At 45.5% G+C, this 14,740-nt stretch overlaps 1 long non-coding RNA gene across 1 annotated transcript; it reads left to right on the plus strand.

Annotated features, from left to right (window-relative positions):
- The first annotated feature begins 222 nt into the window (after positions 1 to 222).
- On the plus strand, positions 223 to 9,218 carry LOC148683829 (uncharacterized). The gene is made up of 2 exons (XR_015946594.1): positions 223 to 944; positions 8,780 to 9,218. It is a non-coding gene; the product is annotated as an uncharacterized LOC148683829 (long non-coding RNA).
- Positions 9,219 to 14,740: the final 5,522 nt, after the last annotated feature.

A 14,740-nucleotide genomic window follows, 5' to 3' on the forward strand; every position in this document is an offset into this window, starting at 1 on the left:
ACCTTTTGCCTGGAATGTACTGCAAGTGGTGCGTAGCATAACATCAGCTGTCGTCAGAAAGCAGTGCTTTCCAAGCCTCCTCGAGTCACGTCAATCTGCACACTCACAAGATTCCCATTGAAACCTCCTTTTATTCCAGTGGCGCAGGAGGAGGCTGGGGGGCGGGGAGAGAAAGGTTTGCCAAAATGAAGCCATAAATACCATTGGAAAGAGAGCAAATTTGAGAGCAAGAAGCTTCCAAGACCGAAGTCCTGTTTATTTATTTGAAATGCTCCCCTGTCTTTCCTCGAAAAGACTTTGAGGAGAAGAACAATGATCAATTTGGGTTGCAAGCCCCAGGGACACTGGAGTTTAGTTCCAAGGAAAGATGCACTGGAGTGGGCTGTGAAACAGTTAAACAAGAATAATATTGCCATGTTAAGAAGATACACAAGTGACTATTTATGGCACTGTTTATCGTGGCATAGTTCCTGGAGTTCTCCGTGGAATTTTTCGCATGCCTTTGTTTTTGGCTAGCATTAAGGAATTATGTACCATAAAAGCCCAGCTTTTTCTTCTGCTAAAGACAAAAAATAAAAAACCCTGACTTTTGTGAAAGATCTGGAATGGATTCTTGCTATTTTCATTCATTTGGAAGGTGCACAAGCATCCAGCTCCGAGGGCCTTGTGGTGGTTCCCTCGCCGCGAGAAGTGAGGCTACAGGGAACCAGGCAGAGGGCCTTCTCGGTGGTGGCGCCCGCCCTGTGGAACACCCTCCCATCAGATGTCAAGGAAATAAACAACTACCTGACTTTCAGAAAGCGTCTGAAGGCAACCCTGTGTTGGGAAATTTTTTAATGCCTGGTGTTTTACATTTTTTAATAGTTTGGGGGTTGCTGAGCGTGGTTTTTGAAACAACTGTTGTGTGTGTCACTTCCCTCTAACTGCTACCAGCTTACTCCCAGGTAAGTGGGGTTAAGGCCTGGGGTTCCCCGTTTCTCACTCCTTGGGCCTTCACCCCCCCCCATCCTTGACTTTGTACAGGAAGTTCTGACAGTATTGCGGGATTGTGTTCTATGAATTGTTCACTTTGCAAGAGTGTGAGACATGGGATGTGGGAGAAATTCAGTTCCGTTCACTGTTCAAGGTGGACCTAATTTGCACTTCCAGAAACAATGCCCAATCTGAAACAGCCATCCTTCAAAATTTGCCCTTCTTTGAATTTTGCAATGCAGTTTTCCAACCAAGGAATGTGTGCAAAAGATGGCCTTCATTAACTACAAACCCCAAAATCTGGGATCCCCTCAAAACCAGCGCCAAAGCTTTGCAGCCGTTTTGCAACATTTTGCAGCGCTCCACAAATGGAGTAATTGATAGAGCAAACCTGGGTTCGTAGTTAATGCCCCAAAATGCAATATCTTTGGCAAAGGTTTTGCGGTGTTTTGCAGCAAAAACCCTGTGTTTTGCAGCACCCCACAAATGGAGCGATAGCCACTCAAACCAGGAGGTCAAAGGGTAACCCAAAACCCAACCTTGTCTGGTTCACTCCAAACCAAAGCCAAAAAGTTTTGCAGGGTTTTGCACCAGCCTCCGCCTGCTTTGAACTGTGGCTGAGCATATTCTGGTGGGTGCAGTTCCTTCCTTTTGCCAGTAGTTGGCGGTGGCAAATGGGCTCAACTGCTTCCTGAGTTAGGCCATAGGTTCTTGGTGCCTTGCGGGCTTGAACCTTACAGATGCAGACTCGGTGTAGCTGTGGTTACAAAAAGACAAATGTTGCAAGGTCGCAATTATCACGGTGCCTCCTTGGGCTGATAACAGAGCCAGAGAGGAAAATGCCCCACAGGCTGTTTCCTAAGTTCCCTGACTTCTAACTTTGGCTGCAAATTTGATTCAGAGCTGATCTATATCTGTCCCGAGCAATATGCAAAGGTGTTACTGGATTACCTGTAGCGTGAGAGAGGCGGGAAAAACCTCTTTGGCAACTGGTGCCCCTCTGCAAGGAGCTTGTTCAAACATGACTGTGTGGGACAGAATAGTTCCCTTGTTTTCAAAATTTGGCACCTAATTATGATCGCTAGTCTCAACATATCCCTTTTGGGATTTTACAGGGCACATATCTAATCTGGGGCTAGGCAGGTGCTGCAAGGATCAGGCTGCCATGTCCCCCACCAGCTCTAATAATAAGAACAGTAAGTGTGGAGGACTCCCTGGTCTTGAATGGGGTAACTGTGCCCCTGAAGGACCAGGTGCACAGCCTAGGAGTCATTTTGGACTCACAGCTGTCCATGGAGGCACAGGTTAATTCTGTGTCCAGGGTGGCTGTCTATCAGCTCCATCTGGTACGCAGGCTGAGACCCTACCTGCCCGCGGACTGTCTCGCCAGAGTGGTGCATGCTCTGGTTATCTCCCACTTGGACTACTGCAATGCGCTCTACGTGGGGCTACCTTTGAAGGTGACCCGGAAACTGCAATTAATCCAGAATGCGGCAGCTAGACTAGTGACTGGGAGTGGCCGCTGGGACCACATAACACCAGTCCTGAGAGATCTACACTGGCTCCCAGTACGTTTCCAAGCACAATTCAAAGTGTTGGTACTGACCTTTAAAGCCCTAAACGGTATCGGTCCTGTATACCTGAAGGAGCGTCTCCACCCCCATCGTTCAGCCCAGACACTGAGATCCAGCACCGAGGGCCTTCTGGCGGTTCCCTCATTGCGAGAAGTGAGGTTACAGGGAACCAGATAGAGGGCCTTCTCGGTAGTGGCACCCGTCCTGTGGAACGCCCTCCCAGCAGATGTCAAGGCAATAAGTAACTATTTTACTTTTAGAAGACAACTGAAGGCGGCCCTGTTTAGGGAAGTTTTTAATGTTTGATGCTGTACTGTTTTAATATTCGGTTGGAAGCCGCCCAGAGTGGCTGGGGAAACCCAGCCAGATAGGCAGGGTATAAATTAATAATAATAATAATAATAATAATAATAATAATAATAATAATAATGTATACCCCATTCATCTGGCTGGGTTTTGAAGCATACTTCCTTTTGTCCTTCTGCCTCATCACACTTTGCATGCTTAATCTATTTTCCATTTATAGTCAAGGTAAAGGACCCCTGGATGGTTAAGTCCAGTCAAAGGTGACTATGGCGTTGCGGCGCTCATCTTGCTTTCAGGCCAAGGGACCAGCGTTTGTCCACAGACAGCTTTCTGGGTCATGTGGCCAGCATGAGTAAACTGCTTCTGGCGCAACGGGACACTGTGATGGAAACCAGAGCACATGGAAACACCATTTACCTTCCTGCCGCAGCAGTACCTATTTATCTACTTGCACTTTGACGTGCTTTCAAAGTGCTAGGTTGGCAGGAGCTGGGGCAGAGCAGCGGGAGCTCACCCTGTTGTGGGGATTCGAACCACCGACCTTCTGATCAGCAAGCCCAAGAGGCTAAGTGGTTTAGACCACAGTGCCACCCATGTCCCATGTAATAGCCAGGTTCAGGAGGCACATAGTATTGGTGTAAAAGCCCTATGCAGCTTGGGGTCAGGATACCTACAAAATCACCTCCTCATGCACTCCATGCCCAACTGACCACTGTGCTCTGCAGTTGCCGCCAAAACCCCATGGCTGCTCCCTCTTCCTTGGGTTACATCTACAGTGGTGCCTCGACTTACGAGGTCGTAGGTCAGAAATTTGTAAGTCGAAAAGTGCCATTGGAAACGCGATTTCCCATAGGAATGCATTGGAAACGGAAAAATTCGTAAGTCGAAGCAACCCTATCTAAAAATTCATAAGTAAAAAAAACCCTATTGTCAGGGTTGTTGCGACTACTCTAGAGTAATGACTTTCCACATGCTTGTCTTTTAACAGTCTTTATTGATGCACTCTATTTACAGTGTAACGAGCTGTTGGATGCATGTCTGCTCATTCTGATCCAGAATCCGGCACTGCCCCTTTTCGCGATTTCGACCAACATAATAGCCTCAGGACAGTGAATCTCCTCCCCTTTCTCCTCCTCCCTAATTCCGGTGCCAGGGGAAAGGGTCTACGCTCCGTCTTTTCCCTTTCCCCCCTTTTCGCCTCTCTCTCTTCCCGCCTGTGGAGCAGGGGCTTTCCCATGCTGCCAGAGACCTGGCACTCTCTCTCTCTTCTTCCTGACTAGCCCCTTCATGGGTGCTTGGGGAAGAACTGCTCCTGATGAGAGGGGGAGGTTCTCTATACTCTCTCCCCCTTACACCTATTTTAAACCTCCGCGGTTTCCATTCGGATGTTGAAAAAATCGTAAGTGCACGGCCATTTGCCCCATTCATAAGTCGAAAAATTCAGTTGTCGAGTCGTTCGTAAGTCGAGGTACCACTGTATATCTTTTGCCCAGAGGGCAAGGGCAGACTATGTGGTTTTATACCACATTGACTACACACCCAGGTGTGGCCTGTGTGGCACACAGATACCTACCAATATACTCGTCCTATATTACAGCCACTGCTTAGCTGGTGATGAAGAAGAAAGCAAGCATGCCAGGGAACAAAGATGCGCATCATGTCAACGACTTATGTGCTGTGTCACCAGAACCGCTTCATGATTATGCTTCCTGGGTGACTTAGGACCAATCACCTGTCCTACGTCACAGGGTTGTTGTGAGGGTAAAGTTAAATTTAGCAAACTGATGTGTGCATCCGTTCAGGGGAGAACTTTAAAAGGAGGCGGGGCTTAACATGAGAGGGGAGGGGCTTGGGACAGGTTTTGGGAGGTAGGCAAAAAATTTTTTAAAGGGAATCTTTTTTGTCAGATGTGGGGGAAGGGCAAAGGGAGAGGTGGGGTTGGTGAGCAAGAGCGGCATCCCCTAGGGAGCAGGATGCAATTTCGGGACTGAGGCTGGAAGCATGTCTCTGCTCCTGCTGCTACACAGGAACTCCCTATATGGAAGTAAATTTATCGTCTAAGCAGCATGGGGCATAAGAGCAAGACCTAGAACAGGCGTGGGGAACCCGTTACAGCCTGAGGGCCACATTCCTTTCTGGGCAACTTTCCCAGGGCCACATGCCAGTGATGGACAGGGTCACAGGCAAGTGTGGGCAGGGTTTTGCTTTTGCACAGTAGACCGGTGTCTACATGCATGGACACACCTTTCCCTGTCCTCCATCCAGTCAAGCAAGAGACATGATTGTATTTCAAGGGCAAGAAATGCTCAAAGTAGCAATCAAGCTCAGTGAGGGGTTGGGGTTAGGGCAGGGGTCCCCAAACTAAGGCCCAGGGGCCGGATGCGGCTCAATCACCTTCTAAATCCGGCCCACGGACGGTCCAGGAATCAGCATGTTTTTACATGAGTAGAATGTGTCCTTTTATTTAAAATGCATCTCTGGGTTATTTGTGGGGCCTGCCTGGTGTTTTTACATGAGTAGAATGTGTCCTTTTATTTAAAATGCATCTCTGGGTTATTTGTGGGGCCTGCCTGGTGTTTTTACATGAGTAGAATGTGTCCTTTTATTTAAAATGCATCTCTGGGTTATTTGTGGGGCATAGGAATTCGTTCATATTTTTTTCCCAAAATATAGTCTGGCCCCCCACAAGGTCTGAGGGACAGTGGACTGGCCCCCTGCTGAAAAAGTTTGCTGACCCCTGGTTAGGGCTTGAGAGAGATGGATTGTGGCTTGGGAGAGTTCAGAGGGCCTGGAGGTCTGAGGTTCCTCACCCCTGAACTAAAAGTAGAGTGGCCATACCCTCCAACATTTCTCCGATGAAAATAGGGATGTCCTATTCCATGATAATGATAACAACAACAACAACTTTATTTTTTTATATCCAACCCATTGGACTAGGATGCCCCAGCCATGCTGGGTGGCTTCCAACATATATAAAAACATAATAAAATGTTTTAAAAACTTCCCTGTACAGGGCTGCCTTCAGATGTCTTCTAAAGGTTGTATCGTCACTTATCTCCTTGGATTGTGGGGGTCGCATAACTACATACCCTCCAACATTTCTCCAACGAAAATAGGAACGTCCTAAGGAAAAGTGGGACATTCTGGGATCAAATCAGTGGCTTTCTGTAAATCCAGGACTGTCCCTGGAAAATAGGGACACTTGGAGGGTCTGAGATTAGCCCACCATTAACATTTGGCCCCTAAATTGTGACTGGATAGCTGCTCAGTTGGTTAGAGTGTGGTGCTGGTAATTCCAAGGTTGCAGGTTCGATCCCCATATGGGGCAGCTGCATATTCCTGCATTGCAGGGGGGTGGACTAGATGATCCTCAGGGTCCCTTCCAAACTCCACAATTCTATGATCCTAAATTACTGCCTTTCAACTGGTGGGTTCTCACGACCCACAACTGAATAATGCTCTGAGCTAGCGTAGCTGCCATACATCTGGATTTTCACCGTTGGGAAAATGGCAACCTTATCTGAGCTAAGGTGATTCGCATCACTTTAAGGAAAGGGTTATATTATTTTTTTTCCTCTCAAAGAACAATAAGAAAATGTTTTTAAATGTAGGTTCCATGTGGCAGGCTGTGGTTACAGGTGGGCCCTGCCTCTGAAAAGACTGGGGATTAGTGGCCTAATCCAATTGAGGGTTGCCCCACCTCCACCCCACCCCCACCCCTTCTCGATGAACAGCTCATGCAACTTGCACAAGGCCTGTCTTTCCCAGGCTGCGGGGAGCTGGTGTGTTGGGACCTGTCCTTTAAGACGCCCGCGCCTTCTTGCCTTTGCTGATCTGTTGGCACCTCCAGCATGCATCCGGCACAAGCTAACACCGCAGGGATTTGCAGGTGTATGATTAATGGTGGGATATGCTGCGATAGGCATCAGAAGAACCCCCAAGGATAGTTATCACCCAAAAGGTGTTTGCCAAACACTGAGTTGCCTTGACTAGCACATCGTTGGAGCACCTCTTTCCACTTCCGCATGCCAGTCAGCCTAGCAGCAGGAGACAGAGCGCTGGTTTTGCAGGAAGGAACCTTCTGTTTTCTACCTGGTAATCTGCAGCCATCATTAGAGTGCTCCGGCAAAGCTATTATCACAGGCAGTGATGCAAGCGGAAGAGGCACAGGGAGGAAAGACTCTGTGGGCATTTGGGGCTAAGTAATAATATTCTCCCCACTCCTTCTGGCTGATTTCTGCTGTAAGAGCAGGATTCTCTAATCCAGACAATGCCAAAGCAAACAGAATCAGCTCCTTGCAGATCCGCAAGAAGAACAGTTCACAGTGGATAAAGATGATCGATGTCTGCTGATCACTTAACACCGTTAAAACTTTCTAAAATGTACAAAAAATACCTCAAGTAAATGTTGGAGATGTGGGGAAGCGGAAGGTACAATGCTACATATGTGGTGGAACTGTAAGAAAGTACAGTCATACCTCAGTTTAAATTCCTTCAGTAGCACCTTAAAGACCAACTAAGTTTATATTTTGGTATGAGCTTTCGTGTGCATGCACACTTCTTCAGATGAAGAAGTGTGCATGCACACGAAAGCTCATACCAAAATATAAACTTAGTTGGTCTTTAAGGTGCTACTGAAGGAATTTTTTTATTTTGCTTCGACTCAGACCAACACGGCTACCTACCTGTAACCTCAGTTTAAGTACGCCTCGGTTTGAGTATTTTCAGTTTAAGTACTGGAACTTAAAGTCTGGAACGGATTAATCCACTTTCCATTACTTTCAATGGGAAAGTTCGCTTCAGGTTAAGTACGCTTCAGGTTAAGTACAGACTTCCGGAACCAATTGTGTTTGTAAACCGAGGTACCAGTGTAAAGGATTTCTGGGAGGTAATATATAACGAGCTCAAAAAGATGTTTAAGATCTCTATTTTTAAAAAGCCAGAAGCTTTCCTTTTGGATATACTAGGTTCAGAAATCCCTTAAAAAGCCAGGAAAATATTCTTGTATGCCATGGTAGCTGCAAGAATATTAATCACTACATACTGGAAAGGGGACACAATCCCGACCAAACTGTTAGAATATGCTGAGCTGGCAAAAATGACAGGGAAACTGAGAGAACATACTGAACAAACATTTATTAAATAATGGGACATGTATAAAAAATAACTAGCAATGCAAGGGATCAAATGTTTTGCAAACAAAGCAGGTGTGCGACTACTGAACTGCAACCCCTTGCTTTTCATTTTGGAATCCCCTACGCCACCTGACACTACCATGCTGCCTGTCCTCTTGCCTCTCCTGCTGGCACTGCTGCCACAATTCCCATCACGCCTCTGCCAATTTCTGGTGAGTTCTCACGAATCTCACTGAACTCTCATGAGATCTCTCATGCCCCATTAGGTCTACCAGAGATGAGCTGCTGTGCTCATTAGGCCTGACACTCTGACAAGTCTGTGCAGATTCTGTTCTTGCTAATACAGAGTTAACTCCAGCTTGCACAGTGTGATTTACTTCCGGCTCACTCCTGACAATCAGGCAGCCCTTCAAATAGGGGGCACCTTCAAATAGAGAACTGTCCTCTTTAAAGTAGGGCACATGACCTCCCCAAAGTCTGCCTGAATGTACCCTGTCTGTTCTTTTGATTTCTGCTTGCTGATCCTGCTGCCTACTGGGTTCCTGGTTCCTCAGACATTTGACTTGATAAAGAGTGCAACTAAGCATGTGCAAAATTCAGGAAGTGGGTTTGTGTGTCAGAGCCCTTGGGTTTCAGGCTAGCGTGATTTTTCAGTTCTTCTCCTTTTAGAAATGAAGGCCTGGCAAGAGTTAAACCTTGCAGTTTGGGAAAGAGCCTCTCTGTTTGCAATACACATGAAATGATGGCTTCCTACTGTCGACACTGACCATGTAATTAATGTTTTCATTTTAGGAGAACTCTGCAGGTGGTAAATCAAAGACACCCAAAGAGCTTTGAAATGATTGTTTTTGTATATGACGTTGATAGTGATAAACAACATTAACGGAACCACAGATGAGACGAGAATCAGGCAGAAACATGCTGTATCACCAGAGATATCTTGTTTTCACTAAGTGCTGGAGTCTGATGGCCGCAAGAGACATAAAGAGTACAGGAAGGCAGAAGTTAGATCAGGATCTACTCTGAGTGACTGCAGTAGATCAACAGAACATTGCAGATCAACCTACATTGAAGAAATGAAGAAAGCTAACCAGGAACAGATTTTTTTCTTCCAATTTTTTTTTATTCGTTTTCCAATATTGCCAAAATACAAAAACAACATTACAAAAGCAAAAAGACAAAAAAGACAAAAACAAAACAAAACAAAAATAAAGCATAAAAAAGAAAAAAACATCATTTGTTACATTTTTACTTAACATTGTTGACTTCCTCGATTCCCCTGTCACTGGGTCCATTTTAGAATTCCATTTAAGCAATTTTCATCTTAATTCAATCTAATACCTTTTATCATTATCTTTCAATTATTCTATTCTAGAAACATCAACTATATTCCACCAATAATTAATCAATTAATCCCAATCAAAAATTTATTCCCCATCCTTCAATCTTCTATTTCTCCCTTTAGCCTAAATTTTATTACCAAAGATTTCCCATAAATTCAAATATTAATTCTTATATCATAATAACATTTAACACTTAAGACTAATACAACCCCCCTTCCCCTGGGCTCAGGGTCTCCCAAATGTTTCAGCGAGTTCCATAAGTCATTCCAGTTTCAGGCCATTCAAATCCATCAATAAGAATTACATCCATTAATACCCCTCAACCTACTCCCACTCTGTCCCATCCTACCCACCATTCTTCCTTAATCCTCCCTTGCTGCCTCCCCAATTCTTTAAATATTGTAGCACAAAACCATCCAGTTATATTTCCACTTTCCAGCCCTATCTCAGCCCCCCTCTAAGTTCTGGCCCCAGTATGGATCCTGCCCTCCCTCTCTCACTGGGAGGACATTATTCCATACTGGTTCTTCTGTGAGGGCTCCTTGAATCAATAGATTTTTGTGCTTGAAAGGAGCATCAGCCTTATTCCATCCTGGTACTGAAACAAATTCCTGGGCTCAGAATGTTCAGAGGCACCCTGTTGTTTCATCCTAACTATGCTTTTTGCACCTGGCTCTGATGGGTACCTCCTAGAGTTAGAGTATATAAAAAAGTAGAAGATGAGGCAAGTCATGAAGCCCTCCCACCCCTGATATACAAGAGCAGTAGGGAGACTTTATTTTTTTACTGTGAATGTGGTCCTCAGTTGTACCAAACCTCACTCTAGATTTTTGTACAGCTCAATTATTTGTGGTGGACAGCCAACATCCTGATTCATGGCTGTTCAGGTTGACAATCAAGTTCGAGGAATACATGTGTCACACTGCACCAACCCGGGCAGAGAGCTTAAAGAAATAGTTTCAGAGCAAAGTACTTGCAAGGTCTTCAGTCTCCTCAAGAAGGAGTATTTTGCTCCAAAACATGTAGAGCTAAAATAAAGGTATTGTATCAGTAAACACCAGAGCCTGTTTGAGGGTGCAGTTGTGGCAGCAGGGCCAGCAACAGCATTGGGGCAATGGTGCGGGGCAGGGAAGGGGCCAGGAGCTGCAGGGTGGCGGCAGGGCAGCCGTCAAGGGGGGGGGAGTGTTTTGCCTATAATGGGAAAAATATAATGAGCTGCCCCTGGCACTATCTCACTGCTAGCATAGAAGTAAGATTCAGTTGCCTGTCTGGTAAGCTTCTGTAGTGTTATGATTTGTGGGTGCCAGACCTCTCTAAGCCCTGACCCCAGTAAGTGTTAGAATTTAATCAAGGCTTTGGGGTGCTAAGATGAGCACCAGACTTCTAATCCCTGGATCCAGCAAGTGTTAAACACTAATTAAGCCAGGCTTGTTTCCATAGGCCATTAAGAAAAGAAAGGATCAAGGGGGTTCGGTGTGAGATGGTGCCAGGCTTAAGGGAATTCGATCCCTCCCATCCATGGTGGCAGCCAAGAAGCAGATAAACAAGAAGATTTCTCACCAAGTAATTTATTCACTATGCACAGAGAGAGGCGAAGGAATGCAGTCTTCCTAAGATGATGACATTGCTCTGAGTAAAGTCCCACCCCCTCCGTCTCTCCTATTCTACACCACCACTGCATCGTCTAATCTGAGCTTTCTGCCTCTGAGCTTTCTGTTCTACTACTCTCAATGCTTGGTTGGTCCTGGGAGGAGGGTCAGGAATGCTTTCCAAGGACACTGAGTCTGTCAGCTGTCTCTCCCCTGGTGCTTCTTCTTCTTCCTGCTGTTCCTCTCCCAATATTTCCCAGCTTCTCCCCTCTGCAGCCTCTGAACTATGCCCTTCTGCAAACCACTGTTCTAAATCTATACTGTCCTCCTCTTCTCGGGAAGGTTCAGGAGAAGGGGGAGATGGCCCCCACCATTCCTCCTCAGTCCAGCCCCTGACAAATGGGTGGGCCTCTCCTTCCTCAGCAGATAAAGCCAAAGTTTAGAGAGGTTAAGTGAGCTAGAAGTTGGGGCAAGTTGAAAAACCAGAAAATATAATGTTTCAGGAATGCCAGCTTGGCCCCACGACTCTGGGTGCCTGGGGCAATGGGTGCCATGCAGCGTGCATGGCCCTGGCACCAAAATTTCTGGGTGCATGGCCCCTTCATGAGGAATTTTGCGGGCGCTCAGGCTCCCAGGGCCCCAGGGAGTTGGCACCTATGCAATGTTTGATATCTGCCTGAATCCAAGGCTGCGGCTAGAGGAGAAACAAGACCCTTTTGGGGTGTTAATGCTGTGAACCCCTCCATCGTACGCTCCGGTTGTATATATGTGTAAATAAAATATATATCCTAAAGACACTGCAGTCTCTGTTGTGCCTCCTTACCAAAAGGAAACACGAACTCTGGGTGAGTGGAATCTTGCACCGCTCAGAGATTGGGGTGTCGTGCCACAGTACAGTGGTGCCTCGCTAGACGAATGTAATTCATTCCACTGGTCTATTCTTATAACAAACAATTCGTCTAGCGAATCCCATAGGAATGCATTGATTTTTTGGGGATTTTTTTTTGCCCATAGGAACGCATTAATTGAATTTCAATGCATTCCTATGGGAAACCGCGATTCACTAGACAAATTTTTTGTAAAACGAATTCGTCTAGCGGGGCAACCTCCGCTAGAAAAATCCTTTCTTTAAGCAAAAAATTCGTCTTACATTAAGCGAAGGCACCACTGTATGTTTGATTGTACTTGATCCCGATGGCTAGCTTTCTGTCCTGAGGCCTGTCACCACTGTTCAAACATCCCAACGTTAACTTTTCACCTCCTTGAGAAACATCAGAAGAGTAACTTATGAAAAGAAACGAAACAAAGAAGGGTGACTTGTTGGACAGGTTTTTCTTGACTCGGTTACAGACAGGATGTAGCGATATGGGGGAGAAACCTCCATATCTGACAAGCAACACCATCATGCGTGTGGTTTTAGCCCACAGACTAGTGAGAGGTGGATATATACACACACTGTGCTATATGTCAATGAGCAAGAAAAGCAAGCTTACCTCAAGCTGCTCTAGGGCTGACCAAACCCTCGAGGACCCACATACGGGACAGCAGCCATTGCCAAATAGCGACTGCTACGTGCAAAATCACTGCATGCGCTTTCAAGGATAATTCATGAATCTTCCATGATTTGTACTAGAACAGGAGTGGGGATCCGTTTTCAGCCGGGGGGGGCACATTGCCTTCTGAGCAAGCTTCCAGGGGCCACAAGCTGGGGTGGGCAGGGCCAGAGGCAAAAAATTGGGCAGATTCTGCGTGCCCCAACACAACGCTATCTTCCATCCAGGCAAGCAAGAAGAATTATGGGAGTTGAAGGGCATATTCCAACCAGGCAAAAATGTTCAAGGAGGGTTCAAAACAGGGCATGTGGGGGGTGGATGGGGTGTCCTGGGGAGAGCCCCAAAGGCTGGCCATATTTGGCTCCCTGGGCTGAAGTTCCCTACCTTTGCACTAGGAAGTGGAAAACACGCTACTCTCAAGTGAGATCTGATTCATAGTTATCTAGCTGAAGATCACAGGATCTCCTTCCTTCTTGGTGCAACTCTTAGTTCAATTTTCCTAAACTATGGTATAGGGGAGAAGAAATTCCGGGGAGCTCTGCTCTGGTACTTCATTCACATGAATGTTGATATCGCTCACATCCACACCAGACATTGAAAGCACATTTAAAAGCACATGGCTTCCCACAAAGAAATCTGGGGACAGTAATTTATTAAGGATTCTGGGAACTGTAGCTCTCTTGAGGGATAAGCTAGAGTTCCCTGGTTGGTTGATTGGTTTTTTAAAAAAGAGAAAAAATGTGTTTTTAGCTCCCACTTTTATGTTTATGTGAATGCAAGTAGAATTGCTTTGATTGGCATAGCATAGGTATGCTTATGTGGAGTTACATGAGGGGAATAAAATAACAAAGCAACAGATTGAGATAACACATTACAGTTGGCTTTATTGGATATTTTTTACAGTAGACAGCTCAGATCTACACAGGAAAGAGCTTATTAGAAATCTGTTACAATCTGAAAGGGCTTTTAGGCATTGGGAAGATCTCTCCGGTGCAATGCTGTCAAATTGGTATGGGAAATGGCATAACTAGAAAAAATAACAAACAAACTGAGGATTGTACAAGGCTAGACTAAGGGAGATAACATTACTGTAGTGTGGTCTGATTTTATAATATTTACTAAGGTTGAACAGCATGGACATTCCCCGTTACCTGTATACAACAAGGTTTGGTTGATGTAAGATCTCACATGGTACCTCTAAAACCAGCGAAAACTTTGAATAAACTTTGTAATTTATTTTGAACTCATCCATTTTGAGAGAAATGAATAACAAACTTACCTGCCCAGTGGATGTCATTTGGATATGGTATACACTGCAGAGCTCTTGATTTATTGGTTTTTGTTTAGTTTTAAATAATTACCTACTTTTGTTTTATTTAGGTACTTGTTTCTCTTTTTCTCTTTCTTTTTTTAGTATTTTATTGGCTGCCAATCTTAGTTTGTTTCTTTGAAGTGCATAATATTGTTTTGACAACTGTAATATTTTCTTTTCTTTTAATGTGTTTTAAAATTGAATAGTTTCTGTCAGAGGTTATTACGGCTACTCCTGAGTAACAACTCTCCAAAAACTTGTCTTTCAGAGTTTTTATTGGTGCACATTATTTACAGTGTGATGAGCTGTCGGTTTCATGTCCGCGCTATTCCGTGTCAGAATCCGGCACTGCCCCTTTCCGCCCCTGGGACCAACATAAGAGCCTGGGGACAGCGAATCTCCTCCCTTTTCTCCTCCTCCTTAATTCCGCTGCCAGGGGAAAGGGTCTGCGCTCCGTCTTTTACCTCTCCCCCCTTTCCGTCTCTCTCTCTTCCCGCCTGTGGCGCAGGGGCTCTTCCCTGCTGCCAGATCCCTGGCTTTCCCTCTCTACTTCCTGACTCGCTCCTTCAGACCCTGCGCTTCCATGGCTGCTTGGGGAGGAGCTGCTCTTGATGATAGGGGGAGGTTCTCTATACTCTCTCCCCCTTACAGTTTCTTTAAAAAAAAACCCTACATATATTGGGCCGTTAGCTCATTTATTCAGAAGAAGAAGAAGAAGAAGAAGAAGAAGAAGAAGAAGAAGAAGAAGAAGAAGAAGAAGAAGAAGAGGAAGAAGAGGAGGAGGAGGAGGAGGAGGAGGAGGAGGAGGAGGAGTTTGGATTTGATATCCCACTTTGTCACTACCCTAAGGAGTCTCAAAGTGGCTAACATTCTCCTTTCCCTTCCTCCCCCACTACAAACACTCTGTGAGGTGAGTGAGGCCGAGAGACTTCAGAGAAGTGTGACTAGCCCAAGGT

The sequence above is a fragment of the Zootoca vivipara genome, chromosome 12 (genome assembly GCF_965207765.1).
Source record: "Zootoca vivipara chromosome 12, rZooViv2.hap1.1, whole genome shotgun sequence".
In the NCBI taxonomy this organism is placed as follows: Eukaryota; Metazoa; Chordata; class Lepidosauria; order Squamata; family Lacertidae; genus Zootoca; species Zootoca vivipara.